Source organism: Prunus mume, linkage group LG3 (assembly GCF_029339155.1).
Source record: "Prunus mume cultivar Tortuosa linkage group LG3, ASM2933915v1, whole genome shotgun sequence".
In the NCBI taxonomy this organism is placed as follows: Eukaryota; Viridiplantae; Streptophyta; class Magnoliopsida; order Rosales; family Rosaceae; genus Prunus; species Prunus mume.
In genome coordinates, this window is record NC_142700.1 from 10,525,530 (window position 1) to 10,534,478 (window position 8,949).

The 8,949-nt window shown below is 37.2% G+C and overlaps 1 pseudogene; it reads left to right on the plus strand.

The window, feature by feature from the left end:
- The first annotated feature begins 6,565 nt into the window (after positions 1-6,565).
- Positions 6,566-8,104, plus strand: LOC148918704 (akuammiline synthase 1-like; annotated as a pseudogene).
- Positions 8,105-8,949: the final 845 nt, after the last annotated feature.

Consider the following 8,949-nt stretch of genomic DNA (forward strand, 5'->3'; position numbering starts at 1 on the left):
CCAACAAGCCCACTTGAATTTCAAGTGAAACCAGCTTCAGATCAGAATTCCCAAGGCTCGGACTTAAGAAGTAAGTCATTCAAAACGAGATCTCTCTCGTTACAAATTTGGTTCAGCAAAAAAAAAACCAAGACAGGTAGGGCTTGAGCTTTCTCAAATATGGAAAACCTCAACAAGATTCACAGTGCAGATTTCTAGCCCATCAAGTCCTCAAAATCACTTGCCTGTGCGAGAAAACCGCAGATTCTGTCCACTCAAAAGCTTCACAAAAGCTTAAGGTACATTGAAGCTTTGCCAGAATCAACCTTTGGTATCGATTTACAGTTGAAACCTAGCAGTCAAAGTTGTCAACGGTCCAGTCCAAAGGCATTTCCAGTCCAGCCCGGATCAGAACCTTCCATCTCGACAGAAATGGAGTTCCAGCTGTCTCTTCATCTCTCTCTAGCATGAGCATTTATTGTTATATTTTTGTAAAAGGCGTTCCGCCTAAAAACAGTTTAAATCCCATCAACCATTCTGGCCAGAACAACCTCTTTATACTGAGATAAATTGTTAAAGTCCTCACCAGTCTGAGGCAAGAAAAGAACTTACTTGGGAGATATTCCTCACCCAAATTCACAATCGCTTGTTTACAGAAATCAGTAACTTGGGACGCAAGTTATCCATTCCAAACTAAGTCTGCTATAATTTTTATTACTAGCAGTGGCACGCTCGCACACCAAAGAAAGCTGACTTGTTGACCAGTCTATGGTTCTCAAGGCAGTGGGGAACTTTGCCCTTCCATCATAGGAGTAAACGCAAAACGGGTGAACAGTTAGGTTATTCTTGTAAAACTCTTTGTGGATTGAACATCTAAGGCTTTTTACCTAGATTGACCTTAGGTCCCTTCATGCATCGATATCATACATAAAAAATTAGGGTTGTTTTATGTAAAAATATTGGCTAAGTATGAAAAATAGTTTTTCAAAATAATCATTTTCTCAAGATATTTTTTGGCAACTTTTATTTTTTACACATCAAATAAGAAAACTTGATTTTATGGAAATTTAATATGAAGTATATATTGACTTAATGAGCCATCATTTTTAGCCTAAATTGTATTTTGCAATAAATAAATAAAACCGAATTTTCATATTTTGATTTGGTGGGAATTTGATTTTCTAGCATTTTTATTTGAATCCATATGGGGTACTTCCTAATTTACATTGTAAACTTAAGTAAATGGAGTAATATAAAAATAAATGAAAGTAAAAGGACAAAGACATTTACTTAAATGATGTAAATGGAAATAAGGTATCTGTACAACGTTGTCATTTTGACGTCAAGAAAGCCCCATCTTCGCCTCCAATAGTGGATTTTGGGCTTGCAGTGGTCAATTGACCCTTCTTGCCCATATGTGGACCCGCCCTTGATTTTAGATGCTTTGGATCTTTCACATCTAAAGAATATTAGTGATCAACTGACCTCACTATAACCGGAACAGAAAGCAAAAAATTTAGAGAATATATTTGCACTATATCAATCGAGAGTAATCGGTGGTTTGCAACATCACTACAACATCCATGTGTCATTAGATGAGTTTTACTTTTAGGCTCAGTTTGGTTCATGGGAAAGGAGACTTGAGGATGGTAAATCAATTCATTTCCCATGTTTGGTAAGTCCAGACATGAGAAATCGTTGTCTAGCCCATAGGAAAGTAGGAGGGAAAGTGAAGTCATCCTCCCAACTTGGGTTTTGTTTTCCCTTCTCAGGGAGAGAATATAGAATAGTACTATACCACCATATCAGCTGGTACTACTTCCATTCAAAGTTTGCCATGTGTCATTTTTTAGAAAAAATTTATAGCTTATTTACAGTTGAATTTAAAGTTATTGTTTTAGCCTTCAAAATACTAAAAAACTCGCCAAACTGTTTTAGCCTTCAAAACACTTAAAATTTGGCAAAATCCATCCACAACCGTTCTGCCTCTCATCCCACCAACCCCTCCCTCTCTCTCTCTTCCTCTTTGTTTCTCTTCTTCCCTCCATCCCTCTCTCTAGAAAACAAGAAATATAAATTGATACCCATAAGTTGACTGGGCTTCAACTGGACATGCATCCATTAATGTTATTGAAGACAAGTGAGGAGAGAGAAACTAAGAGGAAGGAAGGCAAATAGAGGGATGGGGCGGCGACCAGTGGAGGTAATGCTAGGTTTAGGGTGGGTTGTGGTTGGTTGTTGTACAATCATCTATTTCTTTGATTTTTTTAATTCATTTTTAAGGGAGATGAGATATGAGGAAATTGAACAATTGAGATTATGATTACGATGCTGCTGTTAAGGAAGAAAAATGAAAAAATTTGAATGTGAAAACAAACACCAGATGTAAAATAAGATCGTCGTTTATACATGAGAAAGATGGACGGAGGAATAGAAATAGAGGAGGAGGTGGCGGCAGTGGCCAAGGGTAATTGCATCTGGGTTAGGGTGGGAGAGTTCATTCCGTTTTTCATTTTTTAAATTTCATTCTAGGGGGTAAAATCGGATGTCAAAGTCTAGCTGTCCAAAAAGTTTTTATTTTCTTTTAAAAATGACGCGTGTCAAATTTTAAGAGGAAGTATCACTATCTGACGTGGTGGTACAATACTATTCTATAATCTCTCCTTCTCATGGGAAAGTTTGGGAAAATAAGGCAATATTAAATAAATATTTTTCATGACCATTTTGTCCCCATTAACAATTTAGAATTACAATATATCATTATTCTTCTTTTATTTGATTTAATATGCGCATAATTGAAAGTTTATACAGACTTTGTTTTCTATTCCTACTCAAAACAAACATGGGAAAGGAAATAAAGTGATATCTTCGGGTTACTTTCTTAGCATTACCAAACGTGAGAAATGAATCTTCCATTTCCCATCCCTTGGGAAATGACATGAGAAATTATTTTCCCTCAAATTCGTTCCATGAACCAAACGGGGCCTTAGAATTTGAGGAGTGGATAGATTAAATCACACTCATCCAACACTATCGTGATTCGTGATACTCATGATCATGACCAATTAATGTTGGTGACCAACTCTATTCTCAAAATTTTAAAGAGGTTGGTAATGTTGGGTAAATAATGTACAAAGGTTTCCACTTTGTATTCCACACAGTATGGCAATGTTAGGTAAATAATCACAGTTTGACTAATTCGTACTATAAATACTCTTATGGAAAATACTTGCATCATGCCCTTGTAAGTAGAACTTGTACTCCTGTCAATCACAGTTTGACATGTATGTAAATTTTGTTTTTGAGTGTGTGTATGTGTTTTTTTAATGAATTATTTTGCATATGTCAAACTGTGATTAATTTGTATAAATGAGGCAAACAATGTCCTAATCTTATTGTGCGTAAAACGTATCCACATACAATTATTGATAATGTGAAATTATCTGTAGGATGACTAAAAATGCCTAGAAAGGGGTGAATAGGCCAATTTAAAATTATAATCAATGAACAAAAAATAAACTTTGGTAGCAGGATTGATATGACTTATCAATTCTAAAATGTGCTGAGCATAAAATAAATGAACACGCAGAGAATTATTTTACGTGGTAAAACTTCACCTCTGGGGAATATCCACTGGACTCCTCAGTCCAACACAAATCCAGTATAAAATGATGATTACAAGAAGTACTCACGCACTTATCCTAGACACGTTCTAGATAATATGTTTACCAACTTCTTCATAACTCAACTTCTGTCACGACATGATCTTTCGACACTCCTTATGTTGAACGCAATACTAGTCACAATTGCTTCAAGCTTGCCGGAGGAAAACTGTCACTACGGTCTTGGTACCCTCAACCGTATGAGTCACTGAACAATGCAAATGAATGCAATATGAATGATTAAAAGTGTTTGATAAATCATCAAGTAAACATAGAACACTTGATGATTTATCTCAAACATATGCACACAGCTTTTCTAGATAAATTTAGATGATCAATCAAAACATGTGAAAAGCTGTTCAAACAAGAAGATGCACGCCATGTCTTTATACAGACATGTTGTACTTTTTGCAAGAGAAAATTCATAAAGCCAATATATCAATATCTTGCCTAATCAGATTTGATTCTATAAAAGTCCTATTCAATTTCATCACACTACAAAAAAAAAAAAAAAAAAAAAAAAAAAAAACAGTAGCAATAATTACCATTATTTGGTGACTATTGTAGGGGTTACTAAAGGCTTTAGTCACTAAAAAAAAGCAAAAAAGTTGACTAAAAGCATTTTTAGTCACCAAAAAAGTCAAAAAAATGTGACTAATGCCTTTTGTCACAGCCACAAATGTAACAAAATAATAGCAACTGTTGCCACTTTTTTTACTAGTATCATCTTATTCTGTAACATCTTACATTGATCAACGGAGAGGGGGTGATGTGCCTTATATGTACATACCCGCCTCCATCTAGCACGAGGTCTTTTGGGAGCTCACTGGCTTCAGGTCATGAGAACTCTGAAATTAAGCGCGTTGGGGCTAGAGCAATCCCAGAATAGGTAACCCACTGGGAAGTTGCTCTTGAGTTCCTAGAAACAAAACCGTGAGGGCAGGGAGGGTGATGCAGGACCCGCCTGAATTCCTCTCAAACCGGACGGATCCGTCTTGTTACCGACATCACCCCGATGCAGGCCCACATTCTAAAAACGAGACTTTCTACCAAAATTTTGTGAGAGTCTCCAGTAAATTAAACAATCCCAACAAAAATTCAACGTGCGTAATATACATAATAATCTCAACCAGCAGCATGCTCTCAACATTCAACAATACACACTAAAATGGCCTCCGACCTCACAAGTAAAACCTAACATGGGCAGTAACAGAGCATCTAACAGATTTAATTTACAACAACCAGTTGAGTAGAAGGAAATTACTCAAGTCCTAATCTATAGATGTACGGTTCGGCCCTCGAACACCGCTTGTAACCTTCATGGAGCGACTACTGTGACATATTCACTCTTCAAGATAACTTCCAATCCCATCAGATTATACAAGCAGGGGCGGATCCACATAGGAGCAAGGGTGGTCAATTGACCTTCCAATCCCCCATTTGGATTCAAATAAAAATACTAGAAAATCAAATTCCCACCGAATCAATATATGAAAGATCGGTTTTAGTTCGACATGCGATTTGAAATAAAAATGAAGGCTTATTAAGTCAATATATACTTCATATAAAAATATCATAAAATCAGGTTTTCTTATTTGATATGTAGGAAATAAAAGCCGCCAAAAATTATCTTCTGAAAATGATAATTCTGAAAAACCATTTTTCATACTTAGCCAAAATTATCTTTGTCCTTCAATACTAACAAAACTGCAGTGGACGAGACAAATTATTTTAGTGCTCAATATGTTGCTTCGGCAGCAAATGTAGGATTGCATCTACTAGCGAGGAACCAAGAGTGTGTCTCGTTGACTGCTTTAGTCACAACCTTGAAGGTAGAGATCGCTGACTTGCAGGGGAAACTCAAGCAATTGAACCGACATATACAAGCACTAGAGAGGAGAAATCGAGACTATGCCGAGCTGGTGAAGGTCTTACAAACTCGTGTATCAAGAAGAGAAGGAAGAGGATTTGAGATGATGAAGTTGTTGTTGTTTTTTTTTTGTAGTTTACTAGAGATATCTCTGGTCTATTGCAATGTGTATCTATTTTTTGAAGTTGATGCAGTTCTAATGAACATGAGTGTTTTGTATGGTTTTATCTATTAACTATGAATTAGAATATTATCGTTTCATTTCGATGAGTTTATTTTGTGTAGAATTTTTTTTAACCTTTTATACATTGACCCCCGGAATGAAAATTCCTAGATCCGCCACTGTATACAAGCCTACAATATTAATCAATGAAACCAATTTGGGTATTCAAAAAAAAAAATTCTCTCCAAGTCAAATATGAAAAATGATATTTTTACTTAGACCAAAATAAGGTCCAACTAGGAAAATAATCTCAAGAGATAAAATCTAATCCTATTAAAAAGAGGACTAGTATTTGAGTGAAAATAACTCCAACTAGGAATCCTATAATGAATGCATTTGAGTTTCCTTTTCACAATGCCAAAAAAGGCAAATTTGAATCCGGCCCTCTCAAGAGATTAAAAGAAAACTGCTAGCATATGGATTTTCGGTAGTGTTTGGCCATAACAGCCAAGCAACTGCTAGGGACTGCTACCTATATAGCACAGCCGCCAAATTGCTCCAGAAATTAATTCAACTGTCCAGTTGACTTAATTGTATCCCAGTACAATTGGATAATCAACTACAAAATTCCACAAAAGTAGGTAGTTCTTCAATGTTTAGGGCAGGCCATGCCGCGGTCTAATATTCATGACATTATTTTCCACAGTTAACAGAATCTACTATCAAGATATGGCCACAAAGCATCAAGGTTGAAATCTTTGAGTGGCAGCCAGTAGTGGGGCTTTTGCCTACAATGTAGTTCTAGTTATATTCAATTCAACGTACAACCCGATCCATTATAAGGTAGACCAGCCCCATTGTTCCAATTCACAGTTTGTGCTTCCATCACTTGAAATCAAGGTTGAGCAAAATGGCCACAGAAATCAAGGTTGAAATCATCCAAAGGCAAACAGTTAAACCATCCTCCCCAACTCCTCATCACCTTAGAAATTATAAGCTCTCTATTTTGGATCAGATAGCCCCTCAAACCTACATCCCAATCCTTCTCTTCTATCCCAATGCTGCTGATGCTACTAGCAACGATGTCATGGCCACCAATGAAAGATGTCAGCATCTAATGCAATCCTTAGCTAAAACTCTCACTCACTTCTATCCTTCGGCAGGAAGAATCAAAGGTGACGCCGTGATTGAATGTAACGATGATGGAGCTGAGTTTGTGGAAGCCCGAGTCAAGTGTTCCTTATCGGAGATTTTCGAACAGCCAGATGCCGTGATGTTAAGACGATTCCTACCAGTTGAACCCGAGTCTAGAGAAGCGGGCACCGGCACGTTGCTTCTTGTTCAAGTCAACTTGTTTGAGTGTGGTGGAATGGCAATTGGGTTTAGCATTTCTCATAAGTTTGGTGATGCCGCAACATTAGCACGTTCATCAATTGCTGGGCTGCAGCTGCCCGTGATCAGTCAAATATGTTAATGCTTCCCAAATTTGGTGCTGCATCTCTGTTTTCTCCACTAAATTTCTCCAACTCAGAGCCACTGCCATCTGTGGAAGTCGATAAGGAGAAGTTCATAACAAGGAGGTTTGTGTTTGATGCCTCAAAGATTGCTGCTCTCCAATCTAAGGTAACCAGCTCAGTTGTGCCCAAACCAACAAGAGTAGAAGCAGCTTCAGCACTCATTTGGAAATGCAAAATTGAAGCATCATCCCGATCATCATCAAACACGTTGGGGACTAGCCTAATAAGGCCATCAGTCTTCTCTCTCTCTGTGAACATGCGTAAAATGGCAGTGCCACTCTTGCCAGAAAACTTGGTTGGGAATATATTAGAATTTTCGACAACCAACTATTCTCACTCTGAAGAGAATTCCACTGTGATAGATTTGAAAGGCTTGGTGGCAAAAATCAGGGGAGGACTTGAAAAACAAAAGAACGTTGTGCTGCAGTAGTAGTATTTGATTCTAACGAAGCATGGCAAAGAATGAAATGGTACATAAACCTGATGAAAAATGATGACATGGACAAGTTTATCTGCTCAAGTTGGTGTAGGTTTCCATTTTATGAAGCCGATTTCGGGTGGGGAAAGCCATCATGGGTGAGCTACGTTGCTGTTGCAATTAACAATATAACTGTTTTGATGAACAAAAGAGATGACAATGGAATAGAAGCATGGGTGACTCTGAGCCAAGAGAACATGGCCTTATTTGAAAGCAACAAGGAGCTGCTTGAATATGCTTCTCTGAACCCTAGGGTCACCAACTGAGTACTGATAAGAGAGCTGGCCATTAGTACCGTCCTCCTCTGCCATGGTTGTGATATCAATAAAATGGTTGGCTAGCTTTTGATAGCTTGCTTATTTTCTAGCTCAATAAAACAGTAGAATTGTTGGAAACTTGGAGTCAAAGTGAATGTTCGATCTAAAACTTTGGACTTTATCTGCATTTCTTTTGGGCTCTAGCTCTCAAACTTTGGACCCTTATGAGTACTATCTTAGGGGAAGCTTATTCAAGCAAATATTTATTCAATACGTAAGAGTTAGGTTATTCTTGTAAAACTCTTTGTGGATTGAACATCTAAGGTTTTTTACCTAGATTGACCTTAGGTCCCTTCATGCATTCATATCATACATGAAAAATTGTTTTATGTAAAAATATTGGTTAAGTATGAAAAATGATTTTTCGAAATAATCAATAATTTTTGGCAACTTTTATTTTTACACATCAAATAAGAAAACTTGATTTTATGGAAATTTAATATGAAGTATATATTGACTCAATGAGCCATCATTTTTAGCCTAAATCGTATTTTGCACTAACACCGAATTTTCATATTTTGATTTGGTGGGAATTTGATTTTCTAGTGTTTTTGTTTGAATCCAAATGGGGAGTACTTCCTTATTTACATTATAAACTTAAGTAAATAGAGTAATATAAAAATAAATGAAAGTAAAAGGACAAAGATATTTACTTAAATGATGAAAATGGAAATAAGGTTTTTGTACAACGTCGTCGTTTTGATGTCAAGAAAGCCCCATCTTCGCCTCCAATGGTGAATTTCGGGCTTGCAGTGGTCAATTGACCCCTCTTGCCCCTATGTGGATCCGCCCTGATTTTAGATGCTTTGGATCTTTCACATCCAAAGAATATGACACAACCCGGGATCAGCTCCGCCGTAGCATGATATTGTCCGCTTTGGGCCCCCCTCTCTGCCCTCACGGTTTTGTTTCTAGGAGCTCACGAGCAACTTCCCAGTGGATCACCCATCCTGGGATTGCTCT